The 24,362-nt window shown below is 35.8% G+C and overlaps 1 protein-coding gene across 1 annotated transcript in view; it reads left to right on the top strand.

Annotated features, from left to right (window-relative positions):
* Positions 1 to 24,362, top strand: part of ASXL3 (ASXL transcriptional regulator 3) — a 101,446-nt gene that overhangs the window by 4,510 nt on the left and 72,574 nt on the right. The window lies entirely within an intron of this gene.

Raw genomic sequence — 24,362 nt, 5'->3', positions numbered from 1 at the left:
ATATGTATCCTTTACTAATTACTTTACACTGGTTACCGTTTTCAGCAGAACCTTGGCAATCCTAAGTGAAGTTCTTCAAAAATTATCCTCTTTACTATTGCATTTACAAATGTACGAGATTAATTGACTTAGTCATTTTTCAAATATATTGCAGCAGTAATTAATAGAAAGCTTTTTGCTGTGGTAATAAATCTGAATGAATAACGTTGTTTTCTTAGCATTCTTATTGTAGTCATCATGGGTAATCTTTAAAAAGATACTACCAGGCTCTTCAGTTTCTTCCCTTGTTTATTTTTGTAATAAAGATAAAAAAATCCCCCCCCTTTTTTTTACTGTTAAGATTGTTAAATGCAATAGGAGGAAAATTCAAAAGTTAAAAAGCAGATATCTGTTCGAAGTCAAAGTAAAAAGCCATTGATACGTCCTGTGAGAGTTTATACAGCTACCCAGATTTATATAATATTTGAGGGATGTACATCTCAGCTTTGTTTCTTAAATATATTTCCTCTGTGATGGTTGGTTGTAAAATGATCAGCATACAGGCAGTTCTTCTCTTGCTGCCTAGAAGGAATAAAAACTTCTAAGGCATTTACTTTTTAAGATGTAGAAAATAGAGAGTTTTATTTGCCCCCAGAATACATTTTATATTTATATTTGTTTTATATCCATGCCTCTGGTGATAGTAAACAGTGCCAGGCTAACAGTCTTGGCACCGAAATTCCCTTAACAAAGGTAAACAGCAGGCAACTGTAGTGCACAGTGCTCCCAATTTTCCTTCCTAGCATCTGTTGTCCTTGTTCTTTTGAAGACAACTCCGTATCCCATCATAAATTTCTACTGACTTTCAACCTGGTGTTTATCCATTTTAGCAAGAGATTTTGGCTATTTTGCAAGTGTGACATAAACTGCTGGTAAGGTTATGATCAACTCTAACCTCAATTTTCCTTTTCTCCTGTACTGCTACCGAGCTGGTCATTCTACATCTTATATTTTTGTGGCTACTTATTCCTGCTAAAGTCTAGAATTTCCCATGTATCTTTAATGAATTATATTCAGGTTTTCTGCAGGCCATTTCTCAAATTTACTAAGATTGTTTTAACCAGTAATCTTGTACTTTGACGTGCAGGTAGCCCATATGAGTTTAGTGTCATCTGCGTATTTGAAATTATTTCCTTTTGCAGTTTTTTATTTCTCTCACTTGCCTTATGAGAGTCCCATGAGAAGCAATGTCTAAAGCCTCACTGAAGCCAGGTTATATTGCTGCCTACTGCTGCTCCCTTATCTAGAGGTTTCAATACCATGTCAAGTATATTTTGGTGGATTTGAAGTAACTTATTTTTCACAGATCTGATAAATTCTAATTTGTTTGTTCCAAAATTTGGGAAAATTGAAATTAAGTTGCTGTGTCTCTATTTCCTTGGACCTGACTTCTTCCATTTTTTAAAGGTAATTTAATTTTCAAGTCTTAATTGCTGCAGTTCTCTATGAATTCTGAAAAAAAGTTGTTAATAATTCTGACACTGGTCTAGTCAGCTCTAAATACCTTAGGGAGAATTTCAATAAACTTAGCTGTTTTGAGAACATTTAACTTACTTAATTACCATCTAACCATTTTTTCCTTGTTTGTCCCCGATATTGGTTTTATTAGCTGTCTAATCAGGCAGTTGAAAATTATCAGAGAGATAAAAATAGGACAGAAGTTAGTAAGAATCTTATGTTTAGATCAGAGAAAATTTGAGTTTAGATATAGTAAGTTTTCAGATACATAAATAAATAAAGGGAATAAATTACCTTGCCTATCTGATAAATCAAGAAATAAGACCTTTAAACTGTAGCAAGGAAAGATCTGGATTAGATAATAAGATTTTTCTAAAGAGGATAATTGAGTACTGTCATAAGCTGTGGAATCTAGATCTCTAGATCACTCTAAGAACAATTTAGACAGACAGCTGTCGTGAACTGTGTAGATTTGGTTGATTCTAGCTTCTCTAGGAGAACGGACTAACAGATCCCTTGACCTTAATTTTCTGTGATATTTTTTAGATCAATTTGCAGTACCTGGGCCATCCATATTTTTTGAGTCTTGGGGGAAAATCTACAGCCAAACTCTGGTAAATGTTTGATGCTAATAACCCTAGATCATGTGTTGGCTTTTCTGTAGTGCCCTTTCTCCTTTGCTTGGTAAGGCTGGGAATTGACTTGTTTTCTGCCTTCATGTCTGGAAAAGATTAAAGCCAAAGATTCTTAGTACAAGTTAAAAGCCAATAAACTTTGAAAATGGGACAAGCAATGTTTATTATTTTGGAGTGCAACTTTAGCCCACAGCTATGCTAGCTATTTACTTTCTTCCTCCATTAGACTCAGGACTCTGAACCCTGAAATGGGATTATTTCACAGTATTTTTGCTGTTCAGCTAGAAGAACTGACCTCCATATCAGCAAGCAACATTGACTATTGTCCCCAGTTAATTTACAGAATTAAAAAAAAAAAATCCTCTTCTTGGCCCATTTTTAATTTTCCAATCAGAATCTTAAAACTCCTTTTTCTACATGTCTCTGTTGATCCTCATATCAACTGTGAGAAATAATGGCATCAGTCCTAGCTCCTCCTCTTTTTTCAGTTTTGTATTTTGCTGTGCAAGATTAAGCAATCTATTGATTTATTTTTGTGACAGTAGTCTTCCAGAAAACTAAGAAGAGATGCTTGCCACTGGCAATAGGGCTTTTTCTTCTTCTCTCCACATTGTTGATAATATTTATCATGAGTTCTATCATAAAATATTAAGTCTTCTGAGCCTAGAAAAGCAGTGAAGTATGACCCTAATTAATCTTAAGATGCTCTGTTATTAGATTTACACTCTTCATGCAGAAATATTAAACCAGTGGTTTGGCTGGAATTAAACCCACTTTGAACTGTGCAGCGGAGTCATTAATGGAATAAAACATCTGATCTATACAGGGTCTGTCTTTAGCTCTTGAGTGAGATGGTGCTCCTGGAAATATTATCCCTTACCTCTGAATCCTTTGATCTTTTTGACAAGATCTGTGAGCCTTTGAACACCTTATCCTGAGAACTATTGTCTTAAAAAAAAAAAAAAAAAATTCTGAATATGTTTTTTCTGTAAATAGGCTAAATAATCTAGCAGCTCTGTTCTATTGTTGAACTTTTTCAGGTTCCTAGTTTTATTATATGTATGTAGGTAGACAGATATTTTTACTTCCTTTCTCTAAAGTAATTTCAAGATGTCATTGTGATCAAGAATTACTAACATGTCACAATTATCTTTCCTTAAAAAAATCAACTGCCCTGTAATAATCCAAGAGTCTTAAAAATATCACTGAAAGCTTTGTTTTAAGAAGAACGCAGATAGTTAAAAGGCTTCTGCGGTTTCTTATGTCTGATAGGATTTATTTGGGAGGCCTATTCAGCTGAAGGAGTGCAGTGTTTTGTCTTGAAGGTAGTTACTCCCTACAACAGGCTGAAAGGAAGCCTTGATGGGAAGGGAGAGAAAGCTATTCTCATTCTTTTGCCCGACATTATTAGATAGATTCTTATGCCTCTACAGATGTTGCTTTTAGCTATAGCACTCTGGAAGAAATGATCTGTCAGTACTGCCTGTCTTTCTACATAAATTCACTTCAGACACCTCTTTGAAACACTATTCATGGTGTAACAACAGACTGCCTCATCTGTAGGCAGTTGTGACTGCTACAGCTCACTGGCTGAAAATTTCCGTCTTGCTCCTCCCAGCCCAGTTAGTCCCGACATGGTTTCTGCCACACTGCACTAGACTGATAAAGGCTTATGAGTTTCCTCTATACTGCACTCCAGATGTGGGACAGCAACTTGTATAATCATACCCAAGTCATCACTGTAGTAATTATTTCAGTTTTTGATGGTGATACGGCCCTAACACAACTTGGGTAGTAACCCAAGCCTTAATGCAGGGTCTTGAGAGTAGGTTTGGTAATTCTTCAGTCCATGTTGCCACATTATCATTACACCACCGTTAGTTTAAAGCTAGCTTGCATATGTCTCTACCACAGTAATCCTGTCTTTCTATTGGTTTGGAAAGCTGTTCCTAGGTGCTAATGAAATGAACGTTAAATAGTAAAGTCTCAAATATATTCTATCGGCTAATTGCAAAGACTACAAGTTTGTTTTGTTTTTTTTTTTTTTTAACAGTAGCGCCTCTTCTTCCATTGTGTATACCTATAAATGATATATTTCTGTATAAAACATTCAACTTTTTAATGTATTTTTTTTTGTCTGAACCACCATTAGCTTCATTTTTGCTCTACTTTCCAGGTTTTAGAAAATATGTATAAGTGATTTTTCTTTTAATGCTGCTTCTCTTCCTTTCACAGGACAATGAAGTATCTGTTTAGGGACCTCAATAAGCAGTCCAGTAAAATCAGTCTGCATGTCAGCATTTATGATTTAATTACCTGTTTTTCGGGCATTACACATGTAGAAACTGGTGACCCAAATGTTACAGGCAGGGTAAAAATCATGCTTGTGTCTGAGATGCAAATTCATTTTTTAGTTTTATTAGGGTGTGGATATAATTTTGGAAATACTTCAAGTGATAAATGGCGCTTTGCAAGTAATAAGAATCTTTTGAATATGGCTTCAAATACTTTGGAGGATTCTGTCCTTACTGTTAATCGAGATACTAATTGAGATACGTAAGAGAGGAGATAGAAGCAAAGTGATTTGCTCCAAGCTTAAATGTAGAGCTAAGATGGTATCCTGGTTCGGTGCTCCTCCACTTCAAAATATGCACATCCATTAAATTGATGTTCCTGGTGCAGTATTGCTACAAGCTCCTGCCTTTTGTCAGGCTACGTGCAATCCCTCATCCCAAGAGCTTCCACTACACTCATCCTCCTTTCTCAAACTAGGTCACCAATCCCACGCTCTCTGATTGCCCCACTCTCCTGTCATCTCTCTTCGCTTCGCACATACAAGATTTCAAACTCCAGTCACTTCACAGTTCTACATGCCTACTATTCTTAAAGGAATGTAATGTGGACGTGCTATATTTTAGTGTTTACTTTCTCCTTTGGTTTGATTCCAGGACTAATTATAAGGAAATAAGAACTCAAGAACAGTTTCATCATTCTGTCATGTCTAGGAGATTTAATACATTGTTTAACAGCAGTTAAAAAGTTTGTATGGCTTCCTTTTGTACTTCGTCCCTGATTCATCATAGTGTTCAAGTATGTGTATTGAACTGACATCACAGAACAGTTGATTCTTCTATTTAACATTATTATGCTATTGTCACTTTTCCATACACATTTTTATTCGTGAGTTCAGTGCTTCGGTTTTCCATTTAGTGAGCTCTGGTACAGTACTCTGTGTCTGAGTGCTAAAACGTATGTTAAAACCACGGTTCCAGCTTTCTTGGAAGTAATAAGAAAAAGTGCTGCTTGATTTCTTTACAAGAGGATCTGCAATGAAGTTATATGTTCTAATTCTATTAGCAACCCTGCAAAATGCTTTTGTAAACACTAGGGAAATAGGAATGCAGTCTGTGTGAGTGGTTTGCTTCCTTGGTACTATTAAAAATATTTTCGTTTTACTTGTATAGTTAATTAGTTTTCTGCTTCTCCCACCCAAGCCTAGCCTGTATTTTCTCAAAGAGCAGTATGTTAGTGGAGGGATTAAAGCTGTCTTTTTTGATGCATTATTGTTGAGGGAGAGTGGCCCGCATAATCATAAAATATTAAAGTTATAATAATCCAATGGAAGTGTAAACATATTACAGTTAATCTGTTTTTCTGTAATTGGAAACATGATCATTGTTAAATTTTGTGATGTGATAAACATGTTTCACCATTTTACGATCTGTATTGCAAAAATATTTTAACTTTGAATATATGCCAAATGCATGCTTGAGTGTTAAAGTCAGATCTGCTGAAATTAAGACCCATGTAATATGTTAATGCCATTTAGAGATATTCCTTCTTTAATACAAGAAGAAGTTAAACAATGTTACTGTAACGAATAATGGTTAGCAGTGCAAATGTTGATCATATTTATAAGACTTAGTAGTAATGTTGTGCAATAAAAAGCAACATTTTGTAGTAACGGACATTCTATATGGAAGTAGGAGATGAGTATCACCTGTGAAAACTAAACGGTGTTAGTTTATCAACAAATTCAACGCTGTTTTTTTGCATAGTGAAATAATTATTTTTTCAATGTATTTGGATATTTAATGTAACAATTTAACTTGTTATGTCTTCTGTTTCCTATGTCATGCTTTTCAATGTAGAGTATTGTTGAAAAAGAGTGAAAATTGATAATGTAGGGAAGGCTGATAAAGAGAAACCTTTTATATTATAAGTTGGAGTTACCAAATGCAGAGTATTATCTCAAAATGTATAAAGATTGTGTCAAGATTGGCTTCCCACATTTTCTTAGGAAGTGTAACTTTTCTTTTAGTAATGTTTAAATAAGTATTTATTCTATAGATCCTTTTTCTTTAACTTTTCTGTATTTCAAAGAATAATTCTTTAAATTTTGCTTCTCATTTTAAGAAAGAGTAATTCAGTAAGGATATCTGAGAGATGTAAACACGTTCAAATGAGATATTCAAAGCAGGAAGTTAGGAGAGATTCACCAGATCATTAATCTATCCTCCAGCAATGCAAGTTTCTTCTATTTAGTATGCTTCCCACAGTGTAGTGCTTTGTTAAACCTGATTTCTTTTTTAAATGACTGAAGAGATAAAAACTTCCAGAGTCTATAGATTGTTTTCCTGTTTCTTTACCCAAAGTGTGCCTGCCGTTGTATAAACTGAACCATTATTATGTGGAAGGATGATACATGCTTTTATTTTTTACTATCTTTATCAGCCAGCTTTGCCAACTACCTTTCTTTAAGAGGAGATAGGACATAGAACTTTCCAGTAGTGGATGGATGTCCAGAGCCAAAGCTTTCTGATAGCTCTCAGGGAAACTGAGATTTGGTGAAATGTGTTCCTTTTTCATCACTGTTCTCAGATGAAGATCTGTCATATATTAACAGAATAGTATGTAGGTCCTAAATTAGCCTTTTAAAATAAAGATCAGAGACAAGAATTGCAAGAGCGCTAAATGTTAGTGCTTTCTGGTTTGGGAAAAATGCAAGAACTGCTGCTGAGTAGCCAGCAACGTTTTTCAATTCTCTTGTGCTTAAAAAAGGCAAGAATAATCTACTATATTTCCTTTAGGATGTATTTGGGCAAATACGATTCAGCTCATAAGCCTGACAGTAGCAGGCATATCTATCAAACGTTCAGACATGGAATGATATGGAGGCTTTAGCAAGAAGGAGTTACCATTTGAATGAACACTCGAGTAAGATATTCTTAGGAAAAGAGTTTAATCTGTTAAAGACTTAAGACCTGCAGTGAAAATTGGAAGTCTGGCTGAGAACTCGAAGACATTACTGGTTTAATGGATTTATGAGCTTTTGTTGCAACATCTGAGTAACCTTAGAAGCTGCTTTTTCTTGCAGGTGCAAAATGAATTATTCTAGGTTTCAACTTGCTAGTTGCTGATTGAGATTTATTTCTTGGGATTGGATATATTTTTGGCATTTCTGTTTTGGTTTCTTGGTTTCTTTTGCTATGAAAAGTTAGTATTTAAAGCTATTGTATATTACTGATTTGAATTTCATTTTTTCCACAACAGGCTTTTTATTGTCTATATCTCTAAGCACTCTGGTCTTCTGGGAGATGTGTATAACATTCCACAAAATGTTATAATCTGTTTTTTTATGCTATTTCTAGTATTTCACAGCAGCTGGGGAAAAAAATAAAAAATAAAAAAAAGAGCCTAAAGTGAACACAGGCAATTCATTGCAGATTTTCCACTCAGTATTCAATAAATTGTCAAGTCCTTATTGTCATCATTACCATATTTTGCATACAGTAGAAGCATAGTCATTTCTGGCAGATTGAATTAAATGTATTATAATGGAATGTGAAGGGAGTAAACGTCAGGCTTGCTATAAATGCATCAAATTCTAATAATAATTTATTTTCTGGAACAGTTTGCTATGGATGTCTTTATGTTTCTGTAAAGATAAGTGTATGTGTTTTAGTCTACCTGTAATTAAGCCGCTTTTTAACTGAAGGGGCAAAAATCTGGGAATAACTCTCTTTTTTTTTTTTTTTTTTCTTCATATTGAATGAACTGTTTTAATAATGCACTGGCATATTTCATTTAAAATTTCAAAGGATGTTTTCATAGAGTGAAGACCAAAAAGGGCCTCAGAATTTCTCTGCCCTAAGGAATGTGACATTGATCAGGTGTAACTGCTCAGAAAATTTGTAATGGGCACGAATTTCTTTTCCATCTAAGACTAGTTGATAGCAAATCCATTTTATTTTGTTTTGAGTCTCATAGCTATTCTTCCTAATTACTGTGAAATTAAATTATTTGCACACTCTACATTTCAAAACAGAATTAAAATGAAAGGCCCTTAAACTTCTCTTCTTGTTTACTTACCTAATGTTATCTGAAAGAAAAATATGTTTTATGTAAGATCTGTTTTCCTTTTAGCCGTGTGGAAAGCTTGCATCTTCTGCTTGTAATTCAAATAAACTCGGCGTTTGTCAGTGAGGCTGTTTTATGATAGTTGTACACTAAAACCAGTGATTGTGTTGCTGGCAAATATTTATAGTGTTAATAGGGAACTGACAAACAAAACATACATGTCAAATAAAAGTACAAATAAAAGTGTAAATATATACAAAAGTGTATTTATGGGCTTGAGAGTTCAAATACACCTACAGACACAGACTCACATGTTTGTACACACAGACACATGCACGCACATGCATATAAAGCTGTAAATATAATCACAAAATTATATTCACATACGTCCTTTGCCAAGTTGTTCCAATAGCTAAAACTGGAAAAGAGCTCAAAAGAGTGTTAAGAACTGTTTTGCCTTACAACTTAAAAGAGAGGACAAAGAGATTCTTTTCCCATTTCTTCTAGTTTTCATTTTATTTCTAGTCTGAGAAAAGGTAAATGGGATCTAGAGGCTCTTTTGTTGGAAGATACTACTTGATAGAGGAAAATGAGTGAAAATAGCCAACCCTAGGCACCCTGTTCAATATCTTACAGCGTCCATATCTACTGCTGTATCTTTTATCTGTTTAAAATGGAATTGCTTAAAATATATTTATCTGCTATTAAGAATCTATCAAGATATACCATTCTGCACCATTTTTCCTATAAGAGCTTCAATTACCTACTTTTATATTTCATTCACAAATAAAGTAAAACATGAGAGGGACATTAACTACTTTAGATAGCTAAGTCAAAATGACATCTGTCCTGTACAGTCATCACAGGCGGGAAAAGAGCTATAACCAAAAAAAGACAAGTACAGCTTTTTGAGAAGAAATCTTGAAAAACCTATGACAAACTGTAAGCTTTCCTTTTTTATTTTTATTTTTTAAAGACGACGGCTTTCAATCAGGGAGTTTGTTGATGGCCAGTGAAAATTAGCCAAGTTTCAATCTGTGTACTTTAACCTTCTTTCCCTTCTCCCCAAACCAACACTACTGCACCAAACCCAACCTATAAACTTTCTTTGTTTCTAGTGTATTATAAAAATATTAATTTAAACAATTGCATCAAAATATTCACTTAAATGATGTGCTGAACTATACAAACTACAATAGTAATGATACAGTGTAGAGAGAATATTTTTGCCCAGTTTTATGATTACAAAAGTGTAAAAGAAACAATCTGAGCTAAAAACTGTAAAAAGTATCAGTTCAGATTCATGATGTGGTTTTTTTACTGTCACCTGATTTAATATTATGTTTATCATTTATTTTTTTCTTTAAAATACTAGGCACAGTGATCAGGATGGCTAACAGAAAACAATTTCTGGTTAAGACTGAATTTTGCTTGTGATGATACATTACATTTCTTTGATTCTTCTTTGTATATGTGTGTGCCTCAGCCCTTCATTCAAAGGGAATTTATTATTGACTTCAGCAGAATCAAGATTCCCTTCAGCTGGAATGATAACCCTATCAACTACGGCTAGTCTAAAACTTTTTTTTTGTTTATTCTAGCCATCAATGCTTTGAATTTATAAATTATTTGATGGCTAATATTATTGTAATGTAAAAGCTATTTCTGTGACATTTTCAAATTAGAATGATTTTTAGTTATATGTTAAATAGAAGCTGTCAGTTCCAGACTTAATGAACGGTTGTAGGTCAAAAAAAGAATAAAGAGATCCAAATAGCTTGAATTGAAACAACAGATGTATTAAGTTAAAACACAAGACTGAAAGTATCTGCTCAGTGCTTTGAGGGGAGGAAAGAACCTTTTGCTATGCTGTTTTGCCAAGTTAAACTCCCTTATGCACAAACAAGTATAACTTAAATGTTTTACATCCCCCCCCTAAATATTGTAATTTGAACCAATACGATAAAACATATGTTGCTATATTTTTTAAAAGTTACAAGATGTACTGTGATCACCCATTCTGTATTTATTTCCAGACTTTGCTTATAGGAAAGGGCACTTAACATGAATATTTTAAGGGCATACTTAACTCTTATTAGGCAGGAAAATTATAGTAGTTACCTTTATTTTAATGTAAAATACAATGTCTTCTTTCTTAAAAAAGTATTTTTGAAGGAATAAATATTACCAGAAAATAGTAGTTTTCTTTTTGGATGTGTTACTTATTGTGGTTGCTCCCAGCTACCTCATTCTTTATATCAATTTGATATTTGTATCGTTGGTTGAGTAAAACATACTTAAGTGTTGAATTAGTCTTTAAATATAAGCATATTGAGAAAGTCCTTTTGTAATGGAAGGAATGTTTTTTTTCTTTCCTTTTTGAGTATGAAATGAAGATGCAGAAACCAGTGGTTCTGCTCTATGTTCTAATTTAATCTTTTTCTTTGTGTGTTGAGTACTTTATTTTGGATGCTAAAAATAGATATGACATTTTTTCATAATTATCATAGAATTTGAGATTCAGTTTCAAAAATGTTAGGTTCTGTAACTCACTTAAAAGTCTTGCAGTGATCAAAAATCAGGAAGCCATTAATTGCTGAAAGAAAGAAACAAGGGAACAAAACCCTATGGTGATTTCCTAAATTTTTATTATTGAGAAGGAAAAAGAAGTGCTAGGTGTTCTCTTTTTACTGATTTGATTCTGCTACATTATGTTCACCATATTCTGTAGCAATCATTATTTTAAAATCTCAATTGTTTGAATTACTAGTTTTTTTTAATTTTGTTTTGTTTTTTCCAAAAATGATGAACCAGCATAACTTACCAGTTAGACATGTTGTGCATTTCAGAGCTAAATGTATCATTGTAATCCCAATTGAATGATTCACAAATTCTTCTTAAATAGCTTTGGAAAAATGGTCAGTGCAATTATTCTACAGATGTCATCTTCAGTTCTTCTTGGCTGCACTTTGCAACTCTTTCCTAGTTTTCTAATATCCAAGTTTTGTTTCTTATGGCCTTTCCATGCGAACATTCCTTTCTTCGTGTGCTCCTGCTGTGTGTGATGTAGGGTTTTTTTTTTTTTCCTCCTCTATGTCTGAAGTTAGTCTTCTGATTTCAACGTCATATTTACTGTGGGCATGCCTTTGATATCACAGATGCAGACTTTTGAGGAATAAAGTTCAGAAACAGGGACTTCTCATTTAAACTTAAATGTTCATTATAGGGAATGAGAGGTGACTCAGCTGAGGTGAATGAAAATATAACATGAGATCAGAATTATTTCCAAGCGGAGTGTTTTTCTAAAGCTTTTCTCTGGATTTTAGTTATTTTTAAAAGAAAGTAAGTCCAAAACAAATAATAAAAAGGAAAGAAATCCAAGCAAGTCCACTGTGGTCAAGGAATGTGTACTTGAATGCTATTAGCAGCAAGAACAAAATTTTTAAGTGGCTGAAAGAGTTCGTATGTGGTGCTGATAAGTGGTAACCAAGACCTTGGAAATCATTTCTGCCAGATAGAAACACTAAATTCCCTATATTAAAATAACTCAGCTTTGGTGGTATCAGCATTGCTATTCAATGAATAGATACATTCTTTTCAGGTAAAAATTTCCATAGGAACGCTACTAAGAATTAAAAACTTTCTTATTGATTCAGAAAAGTGATTACTTAGGCAGATGGATTGTATGGGTGAAATGACACAACATAACAAACTCCAAGAGCCTAGCGTGTTGGCACATGTCAATTTTTAAAGAATGGCCTAAGATAATAAAACCATTTCATTAAGATAACTGGAGCTTAATAAGATTCTTGGTGGTGAAAGTAGAGAAAGAAAAATGAATCACTTTTAAGTTCTGTACAGCAATTTGTTTTAATGCTGTCTTTGCAATCAGGGAGTAATATTTTTTTATAAAATCCCTGGTAACTCAACATTATTCAACTTATTCAAGATTTAAAGATTACTGAAGTGAAAGAAAAAAGTCTGTAATTCTCATCAAATATAAAGAGCGTTTAAGAATTGTATAGTGGTCAGTGAACTTTGCTTAATTCACTGTGAAACATAGTTCACAAGTGAACTTGTGGGTTATAATTTCTTTTAAGTGCTTAAATATTGTAATGATTTAGCCCTTTTTCTTTTCTCTGAGATACGTTTATCTTTCAAAATTTAATTCCAGCAGGGCTTAATGGTATGTTTTGTTTTGTTTCCTGTGTTTTCTTTCCGTTACTGGGGGAAAGCTAGAAGGGGAAGTCTGTATGCAAGCACCTATTGTAATCTGATAAATGTAGCTGCAGTCACTTTTAATGGCAGTAATTGGAAAACCGCAGCGAGCTCACGTACGGGAGCGGGGCTGCAACTCTAGTCTTGCCCGTAAGGATGTGCGGGGCTCCCTCAGGTGTGGGCCCACCTGGGATTAACCCTGCCTGCCCTCAGGGCTGGGCCCCTGCCGCTGCTCCCCTCTGCCTCTGCACCTGGCACGAGGCTCCGGCTTGGGCCAGCGAGCCGTGTCTGGCCTGTGGGTTTGGGAGCAGCCGATGGGAGCACAACAGGTGAAGTAGAGGAGTACAAAGCTCTGAGGAGTACAAAGTGGGAACCAGTTGCATCAGTTGGATGCCGTCCTTCTCCAATACTGCAAACCAATTTTGCAACCGAAAGAATAATCATGCTCTCTCTCAAGCTGCTTTTCCTGTCCTGTGCTATCCACTGCCCTGAGTTACAAAAAAGAAAGAAAAAGGGGAGGAGAAGAGAAAGGATGGCATAGAGGCAGGCAGGAGCAGTCAGGGTGCCTTAGAGGGAAATTTGGCAGCTGCTTTGAGTGGCAGAGCCGTCTGACAGTAACATGAGCCGGGCACTAAGCTTTGTGTACAGCTTGTTGGTGTAAGTGGCAGCCACCCCATTGCCTCACGTACAGGCACACACATGTATTACCGCTGGCATAAGTGTAAGGTTATGTCTTGTCATTGGCACAATGATGGTAACAAAATCCTCTGCTCTGGGTGCTAAGAGAGGCTGGAGATCCTTCTGATCGCTCAGTGGAGAACTGTGGCTTGAAGCTATGGCTGCATCATGATTGCTTTCCTCATATCACATGCTAAAGTAGGTATCCTACTCAGCCTTCTGAACGACACTTGCCCCATAGTGGATTTTTGGCAGCAATTTGTTCTGCCTTCTTCTTACTTTTTGACTGTGCAGCAGAGTTTATCAAGCCCCTTTCAGATGCTTCATGGGCTTCGTTTATGGGTGGCATAATACCTCAGAACTGTTACAGTTCTTTTGCACCATGTTTTGTCAGGCTGTTCCCAATCTGCAGCAGAGGCAGCTCATCAGAGACCTCGCAGTTGTCACAGCAGTTTCCAGGCTTCTTCAGGAAGCTTTAGGGAATGTATTCTGGGAGCTGCTGCTTCTAGGAATTTCAGGTGTCTTGCTGCTGCAGGTGAGGACTAGCTTCTGGAGGCTTTTACTTCTGTCAGCTCTTACAGACAACTTTTCTTGGCTACTTCCTGAGTAGGAGTTACCAATGTATTTTATCTTCTACTGACTGTTGATCAAACAATGATGTCAATTATCTATTTGATTAGTGCTTGAGGAACAGTTTTATAACTGATAGGCAAGAGTGCAGCCCCCAAAGCAGAGGAAACAGAGGGAGCTGACAGAGACCAAGCCATTGTCAGAACCATTAGTACAGCAGGAGCACAAAAGGTCCCAGAAGCTCAGCTCAGGACAGTATGAGACTGCCTAGCACTGTGCAGTGGTGTTACTGATGCACCACAGGGCATGGTCACCAGCAACTGTCTCTGGCATATCTGAAGAGAGGTGACAGCATGAGGGATACTGAGGAAATGTCTGTGTAACAGCATGTTTGGGAAAACTCTTATACTTCCTTGTACAAGCAGCATGACTGGGGTGTCCGTGTCAACTATCTGTTTACAACTGCACAGAGCACAGGAAACAATCAGGAGGAATTAATAGTGTGTATGCACTTGCAGAGCTCATTGGGTTTACAAAGATGTGGTGGGATAGTTCACAACTTGAGTGCAACATGGATGGATACAGGCTGGCAAAATGGGGCACTATATGCAAAGGAAAGGCTTGAAAGCAGGGCTTTGCACTGGAACCAGATGAGAACTTATAGGAGAGATCAGAAGACAGAACAACGTGGGTAAAATTGCAGTAGGCATCTGCTACAAACCACCTGACCAAGAAGAGGAAGTAGATGAGGCTTCTTTTAGATAAATGCTGGAGGTCTTGCAATTATAACCATAGTAGTCATAGGGGGACACAAGTAAGCCAGGAGATTTCTAGAAGGCAGAAGTGAGGTTATTGATGGTGCTGGAGGTGATTGATGAGCCAACTAGGAAACATATTCTGCTGGACTTGTTACATATGAACGTGGAAGAAGTGATTGAAGGTGTGAAGGTGGATGGCAGCCTGGGTCCCAGTGATCATGAGACTACAGACAAAGGGGCCCAGGAAAGCTACTGGTCACTCCAACTGTGACCAGTTGCTAGTGCTGTCACTCAGGCTTTGATGCTGAGATTGATATTGTTGGATGTTGCTATTAAAGGTCTGAACTATGGGAAAGAGTGAACTACCTAGAAGTTTGGAGATGATATTTAACTGAAGACAGTGGTAAGTGCACCAAAGAGCAGGACTGTTGTTCAGAGGGACAAAGACAGCAGAGAAATGCACTGAAAGGAACATCATGGAATTCAGCACAGGCAAGGTCAATATCCTACATCTGGACATAATAATCCATGTGCCAGTATATATTGGGTGCTGTCCGGATAGAAGGGGGCTTTTCAGAAATGATTTGGGAGTCTTGGTAGTCAGCAAGCTCGATGTCAGTAGAGTACCCTTGCAGCAAACAAAGCCAAGCCAATACTGGGCTGAGTTAGCAGAAGAGTAGCCAGCAGGTTAAGGAAATGGATCCTTCCCTTCTGTTCAGCACAGGTGAGACCACATCTGGAGTAGAGTGTCCAGTTTTGAACCTCCTAGTACAAGGAAGACATTGACATACTGGAATGAATGGAGGGCCACCAAGATGGTCAGTCATCTGGAGCATATGATAGGAGAGGTTGAGAGAGCTGGGCTTGTTCAGACTGAGGAAGAGAAGGCTCAGGGGGCATCTTGTGGTGGTCCACAGCTAGCTAGTGGGAGGCTGGAGAGAAGAGAGCCAGGCTCTTAGAGTGCACAGTGATAGCCCAAGAACCGATGGACACAAGCTGGAACATGGGAAGCCCTGATTTGATATTAAGAAAAATATGAGAGCATGGAAAGAGGTTGTCAAGAGAGGGTGTGCAATCCCCATGCTTAGAGATTGTACAAAATTTGCCTGGACAAGGTCCTGATCCGAGTGACCCTGCTTTAAGTAGTTGACTTCTGGAAGTCCCTTCAATCTACACGATTCTACATGATTATATTAGACTGTGAACTTTGGTGAAGCTGAATGTTCTTTAAAATGGCAATAACTTTTTTTTGAGGGGTGAGTTATATTTTACTTAGCATATGTTAATACAGTTAAACCTCAGTAACACACACAAGATATTCTCAAAGCAATACAGAGAAAGTTGTTGTGGAGACTGGTCAATTAAAAAGCCAAATTAAAAACAGAATTTGGGATAACTTCATAGATGTCCCTCGTGTAGGATAATTAAATTTTAGAGGCCAAAAGGCACTCAGTGATTACTGACCAAGTCATATTCATCACAGTCATTTTACTTTCCACCTTAATTTTTTGTTGAAGAGTAAGCAAACTTAACTCAAGTTGAAGCCAAGAATGTTTGGAAGGGTTGCATTTTTCATTTTATACATTGCACATTTTGTGGCAATGTTTTTCTTGGGTTTAGTACATCTCTGATTGTAGCACAGTCATTACTTCATTTTTCTAAACATATGAATTTAAAATCCGCAAGGGCTTGTGAAATTTGATACTAAAATAAGACATCATATATATCAAAACTGTGGTTTCTTTAGGAAAGCCATTTTTAACCTCTATTCCATAGTTCCTTCTGTGTGTCAGGAATTCATCTTTTTCCTTTCTTTATAATTTTGTCCTTCAAATTGGTTATTGATATTAGAGTAGAAAATGAAAAACATATTACTGTTTTTTTAATAAAATCAGTTGGAACTGCTAAAAGGAAATACTTTGTTAAAAGAGAAAAGAAAAATCACATATTCTTGCATAGGAAGTAGCTGTCAGAGAGAACTGTATTATTTGACGAGTATAAGAACTTGTTACACAAAGTAACACAGAGAATCACAGAGAATTCTGTTACACAGAGAATACCTTAGCTCATATCATAGCTCTCATCTGTTGTGACCATCTCTGATGCATGCTGATTTTTTGCTCTTTTGGTATAATTTTCTTTCTGAAGCATTTTTCTTTTAGAATGATTTCAGAAGGGACTCTGACATCTTTACCTGTGTCTCTCAAAAACGCATTTTAAATGTTTTTACTGTTAGCATTGTTTTATTCTTGTATTATTTGGATGACTTTTAACACAACAGGAAGGAGTATGGAGACAGATTGACTATGTATCCTTGCTTTGAAATTTTGCTTTTCTGGATCTCACCAAATGTTACAGAACACTGAAAAGTATAAAAGTTCTCTATAAAACTTGTATTCTTATTTCCTTTCTGGTTGAGAAATGCTTGTTGTCATATGTGGGTGTCATTTAAAGAGGTGTCATGGTGTTACAAGCATACTTTTTTAGACCATTAAAGATATTCAGCATGGCCTACTCAAAAGAATGGCTAACAAAGGCCAAGGATAATCAGCAAAAAGAATAGGAAGGGATATTTAAATTTTAGTAAAGCGGGTTTGTATCTTTCTGTCTGTAGTTTATAATGTGGCATTGGTGTGATAGGCTTTTCTGTTTTACTTTTCAAATTCACTTACCTTCTGCAGGCATCTTGTTTTCGAGTACATTCTAAACCTGAAGGACATTTGTATCTCTATATTATTGTTTTTAAAGAAGAATTGTTTTTAAGAAAAAAAATCTTAGGTGAAAAGTCCGTGGCAGTAATTCTTGCTTTTCACATGATCTGTGAAATTATAATCAGGAACACTTTTACATATTAAATAGGTTCTGCAGCTTTTATGTATAAGGGCTTTCTTGTGTTGTATGTTGAGAGAGAACATTGTAGGAAAAAAATCCATCCTGGTTGGAATAAGGAGTACAATTTTTCTGATGAACTTCAGTTCCTGGGGATGTTCATTTTATTGTTTTAGATAAGTGCTAAAAAACCCTATGTTTTTACCACAGATGGACTCCAAGCTTTTATTTTTTTTTTTAACATTAATATGCGTTAATATGCTTACTGTCTCCATTTTGACACTATCAGAAGTGCCAGAACCAGGAGCTACAATATGTTTTGCTTTAGATATCAAAAAGGTTCCTAATGCATTTTATAGAGTACTAGAACATTATATGTCTGGCCTCAGCCCCCAGAGTGTTTTAGAGGTAAGGGTAGAAATGTTGAACTTGATTACACTGTGTATAAAAGGCCATTGTACAGAGAGGAGGGCAGATCTGATGTGTTATCAGTAGTGCTTATCTCTGAGGAGGAAAACAAAAGATGAGATACTCCATACTGTTGCAGTACAGCTAAGAGGTGCTAAAAAAACCTAAGGCTAGGTCATCAGTTACAAGAGTGGGCCAAACTTTTTGCTGCTGAGAGATAATTAACATATATATTCATGACTAGTCATGTATGAGAGTTTTGCTTTACTGAGAAACCTAAATTTTTTTAGATTACATGGTCAGTTGGCCACTTGTGACTGCATGTGAGCTAAGGCAACCAAACTGGCAAATTCCAAAGGAAACAGGCAAACCCATCCTCTTCTTATCAGCATCCCCTGTGTTTTGTTCACATTTGCCTTCAGCTGCTACTTTGTTCACTTGTCCGCCTTGGTTACACATGCTGACACATGGCTAAAGCTTTACTAGCTTTGTGCTGTGCCAAGTGAATTCATGGCGTCTAAGTAGCGCACATGGTACCTTGAAGAAGATTAATAAAAGCACTTGAAGGAGAACTGATTTGTGTAGGAGGGTGCTAAAGGTGGTAGGGATAAGTCTTAAGGGTAGAGGCATATTTATTTATTATTCACAGAAGACTTAAATAATCTTTATATGTTTTTCTGGGTGGTTGCTTGTCACTGAGGAGAGAACGAGATGTTTAATGCCTCAAAGACAGTCTAGTAATAGACAGAGAACACTTGTTAGTTCTGCAGAAGCAGCTTCAGCTCTGGTTCCTTGCCTGAGTCCAAATTTAGTTTTTATTTTGGATTCAGAACAGACAGGGTGAGCTTATAAATGAGATTTTGAGTAGCTTTTCATATTATCCTGCTAAAGAATGAGAAAATTATTCTTGTGTTGTACTTGGCTTGAATTTAGAATGCATGCTAGATTTCTCTCCAGTGTTCCTCCGGATTATTTCATTTTCAGAGGACAATAAAAAAGTAAATTTCTTTTGTGATATATCAGATACGTTTATCAGCTGTGATTCCAGTCCTTGTAACTCTTGCATAAGCTACAAAGGGCAATGTTTGAGATCACTGGTAGATTCTCTTTAGATATTTGGGATTTACTGGCTTGGTTAACTTCAGTGAAAGCTGATAGGTAAGTTCTATTAGCTTGTGAGACAGACTCAGAATAGTTTATGAGGAATATATTATGTTTTATCATGTCTGTACTGGTGTTTGGTTTTTCCATTATACTAATATATTTACCTCTCTTTATCTGGTTTAGGAAAACAAAATATCTGAAGGTTTAGTATGAAGTGATGTCAGTAGTGTATATATAATGAAAGGGGTCTTCTTACCATGTTTTAGGCTTTGTTTGCAGTTGTACTAGTCTGTCAGGTTGCCCGATAGCTATAACGTTTCTGGCTACTTGGTCCACTCAAGAATAGTAGTTGATGTGTATTATGCTAAGACTGAAGCTCAGGTCCTGAGTGTGAAGCATGCGTAGGACTAGAGATGTAAACATTTTGTTTAAGGCTCTTTCTAAATGAGAACAAAACCAATGTTAAATTTGGTTAACATGAACAAAATTGATTTTAAAATAAAATTAATATAAATTCATCTTTCTTTTAAAATACATTAAAATATGTAATTTGTAGAGTATATTAAGATTAAAGCTTAATTATAATTTATTCAAACTGCATAAATAATTTTCTGTCAGTATGCATTTCCAATAAAACCTTAGCAAGCTGCTATATAAGGGAATTGTGTGATTAAGACTTTAGAACTTGACTAGTTTTGTCAGTCACACCTACTGTAGATATCAAAAGTATTTTCTGTAGTGCAAATTAGCAGTTCCTTTAAAATTCAGAAGCTGAGTGGAAGTTCAAAAAGCAAAAATGCTTTTCTTGTTCCAACTTATGAATAACAACTTTGTGTTAGAGGCTGAGATCCACCAGCCTTACAGTTTCACTAGTCTACATAAAAAATAATAGTTCCCTAACTACAGATAGTGCTTTCGTTGTTTTATAGATTATTAGATGTCTAATTTTTTGAAAAGTCCCACTTTTTACTTCTTGTATCAAACACATTTAATACATTTTCACTCAGTGTTTAAAAGACAATTTTTTAATCAAATAACAGTTTCTTTTCAAAGGTAGCTTGACACAAATACTTGTGCTTGTATAAGTATTTGTAATTATCTAGTAAATAATATGTCATTGCTATTTTAACCTCAATTGAGATTAATTTTTGTAAGTTAAGTTAGAAAATTGTTGCAAGTATATTTTGTCTAATCTCTTAATTAGCAAAAAATAATATTGCGTGTTGTATAAAGCTCTATTTAATTGCTGATTGCGGTATTTTAATCATCTCAAGCAATGAAAGAATTAACCTTTCAACAGAAAAATAAGTTGAAAAAATAGGAAAGCAAGATTTAAATTGATATTTTAAATCAAATTACCTATTTGATGATTTAAATTGTTTTAGTTTGGATTAAACTATTTAGTCTGTGACTTTGTGGTCTATTGAAAGAAGGATGAATCTGAATGAAATTTTACCTGGCACACCTGCTCTGTATTTTATACTGGTTTAGAAAGTGAATATACTATTTACAGTCTTCCTATTCAATGATCTACAAAATATCCAGGAAAGACAGTGAAATGAGGGCAAGATTTCAGCATCATCTGATTCAATTTATTTAGACTAACCTTGAAGCTTTTATTGCTGAAGGGTTTGTAGATAGTTGACCGGAATCCTGCACTGATCAGTATCATTCCCAGTCCTTTATTTTGTGCTCTCTACTTCCAGCTATGCCAAGGGAATGATCCTATGCCTGTATACTATTTAACTGCAGCACAACATGCTTAAATACGGTGGTGGAAAGATTCAGTTTTCTGTTCATTGGGCCTGGTTTCCCCTGGAGCCCACGTTGGAAGTGCTTGCCTTGGCCTTAGTGGCCACAGCAGCTGCAGCAGTACCAGCTTAGTCAAGCATGGCTGTGGTGGGAGAGGGACTCTGGGATGGTCACTGCCCTTACTCTTGGCATATTGGCAGTTATCTTGGCATTGCTGCTTAGGTTCCTGGGCGGGGGTCCCAAGCTACGTCATGGCTACAGTTTTTAAGGGAAGTTTGGGCATGTTGCTGGAACATGATAGCAAGCCCACAGGCACACAGCTCCTTGAATATGGTAGGAATGTTTCTTCATTGGGTCCATCACCCTGGGCATCAAGCATTGTGTGTATTGCTTTATAAAATACTTGAGCAAGCAGTGCACATCTAGCTATCTACTCAATTCTCCAGCATTTCAGACTGGTGAATATGTCGGAAAAAATACACTTAGAGTATATGGTTAATCTCCTGCCTAAACAAAATTTTGATTTAATGGAGAGTCCTAGGTTAGAGTGCTGGACACATTCTCAAGAGATCATTCAATACAAACTTGTAACACTGAGGTAGGTTTCAGTGTATGTAGCAGTCAGGACAGGTATTTATCTGATCTTCTGATGAAGGTCATTCTACTTGCTTCCTTATCCTGTTTTGATGACAATTAAAACATCAGCAGCTACTTTATCACTCATACAGTTCTTCTCTAGGCTCTCTAATTTTTGTCTACATCTCTTAAATAGGATTCAGAATTTGATAGCTAACCGCTAGCAGTAAATGTAATAAAGTATTTATCTCTTGAATCTCGCAGATGAGAGCATGTGTCCAATTGGCACATCCTGTTAATACAATTTGTGGCACAGTTACCTTCTGATCCATTTCATTGTGCTTTTGTCTAGCCCTGCAGCTTCCCATGGAAAAAATGCATTTTCAGCATTTGATATCACATTCCATAATACAGTAATTTGTATTTCTTTTGACTGAATTTCATCATGTTGATTTTAAATTCTTGCTCCAATTCACAGAGATATTTCTGACTTTACATCCCATCTTCGAGAGGGCTTGCAATCCCTCCCAGACTGGTGTAACCTACGTGCATTATAAGCAGATTTACATATGTGACTTCATATCAGGTCTAGAAATCAGTTATGAAGCTTTTTGGTTTTACTTTTTTTTCCATCAGTGAGTTCTTTTGCTGCGGCTGTTTATGAATCTTTAGAAAATGAGTAGATGATTTCAAACAAGAAAATAATAATTACATTTATGATAGTTAAGTGCTCCTATTACAGAAGTTATTGTTCTGTGCAGAACTAATGGGAACCCTTGTGATTTCTGGAAGGGGGCTACGCCATGCGCGGGGAGGCTGAGTTACTGACATTGTCATGGCTAACTCCAGGCATTCCTGGAGGTGATTTGTCTGGGTAGCGTTAGGAAACTTTCGCCATTGGCTACAATGTATTGTCTGGACAGGTTGGCTTTAGTCAATATATTTTCCATATTTAAAACATTTGTGTTTGCCAAAATAATCATTCTGTCTTGGCAAGCAGTCTAGCAAAGACCATTAGAATTAAAGTGTAACCATAGAAGTTTTCAGGGTTTTTCTTTAAAACACCCTGTGTGTTTGAGAAGATTTAAATATAAAAATAAATAGTATTTTTACTGATTTTTTTAGGGCTTTTTGGCAGGCATGGAGGGAGGGCAAAGCAGAGAGTAACAGAAATCTGCACTTCCCTTGCATATTTTCCAGGGCTTTGTATGTAGAGATAGTGTAGCCTAGTGTTTTGATTTAGGTAACTCCAGCTGCGTGACCAGTAGAGGGAGCCCAGAATCGCAAAATATTGGAGCTATTTTTGACCGGGGGAATTGGGGTGAGAAGCTTGCTCTTATAATACAGAAAAAAATTGTGATTATACTTGGCAGGAGGTGTTGATTAGTACCAATTTACAGTAATTCTGGGGAAGAGAATATGAGAAACCCTGAAATGCCTAGTATCTTTTAAACGATGAAACTGTATTGACAATTTTTATGTTAGAAGGCTAATCAGAAATTATTTCTCTTTCCCATGTTGCTGGTTGTTGTGACTCCATATCATCAACATAGAAAGTAAGTAACTTTTCATTTTTTTAAATCTTGTTGAAAGTATGCAGATGTGGGTCAAGTGCTTTTGTGTATATATATATCTATGCGTAACATGCTACCAGAAAATGATTGATCTTAAAAATGTACTGCTACAGACAATGATTCCCATGTATGACTTTTAAAATACTATGATAGGTTAAAGCAACATCACCTGACAGATGATAAATAGTATGAAAGTTCAGCATCTGAAGGCTATTTGACATGGGTGATAAAGAGCACCATGGAATTTCAGTTCGAGCTGAATGAAATAAATAAACAGAATAAAATAAATAAGTTGAACTAAATCTCACACCACAGTGTCCAGATTATAATTTCATTTGCAACTGAAGTTAAGAAGGTGTGTTTTATTTTGCACTCATTATACCCAAGTCTAGTTTTCAAGAAGGGAGGATATGACACTTTGGTTAACAGCCCAAATTATTTAGGAATTGCTGATATCTGTATGAAACAAGCATAACAGTAGTTAAAGTGCTTCTTGGCTCGGTAGCTGATATGGATTTCTTTGTAAGTCAGAGAGTAGTTTCTATTGTCTACTTGCCAGTTGGCTAGAGTTTGAAGATTAAGATATCTGCTGTGAGCACAGCAGTGGTCATGGGATATTGCCAGATCCTCTATTTTGAGTTCATTCATCTTGTATCATTTTAATTGCTTAATGACATCTAAAAATAAGTTTGGAGTCCAGAATTTCTAGACGCAAATAAGAGAAGGATGCAAATCATTACATAGATGCACAAACAGTTCTGTTTCTTGTTATTTCATGCACTGAGTTAGTCTTCGATTGCAGAGTCAGCAAGTTCCTTCTATCTTGCAGAAAAAGTCTTAATCTCTGATAGTGTTTCACTAAAAACCCCAGTAGTGTGAGATTTGAAATTGCTTCACATTATGTATATTACCATATGGAAGAAACTACGCAGCTAGAATTGCTCTATTAAATGCTTTGTGTCTTTCCTTGTCAAACATTAATACAATAAGGAAAATATATAAGGAAAAGTATACTCCTTCTTCTAAGCAGTTTTAAGTAATTGTTAAATTCAACTTAAAAGAAATTTCTTAATGTCTTCTGTGCTACTGCTAGCAGAATCCTTGTATGCCTACCATACTTTTGCATTCTGATATATTATATCAAAACCAGATGTGGGATTAGTTTTATTTTCATGGAAAAAGATTATCAACAAAAGCTCTTTAAAAATTTAATTTTGAATGATCGAATTTGGAATACTTATAAAATAGATTTCTATTTTATTTCTGATGTGGCCAACAAGCTGCACTTTTTCCTGTACTTTTTGATTTTGGATGAATAATGAGTTCATAAGATGAAAGTCAATATAGAAGTAGATCTTGTAGTAATGCGATACATTAGGTGACCAATAGTAAATAAATTATAT

This window comes from Rhea pennata, chromosome 2 (genome assembly GCF_028389875.1).
Source record: "Rhea pennata isolate bPtePen1 chromosome 2, bPtePen1.pri, whole genome shotgun sequence".
Lineage (NCBI taxonomy): Eukaryota > Metazoa > Chordata > Aves > Rheiformes > Rheidae > Rhea > Rhea pennata.
This window is presented reverse-complemented; position numbering and strand designations above follow the sequence as displayed.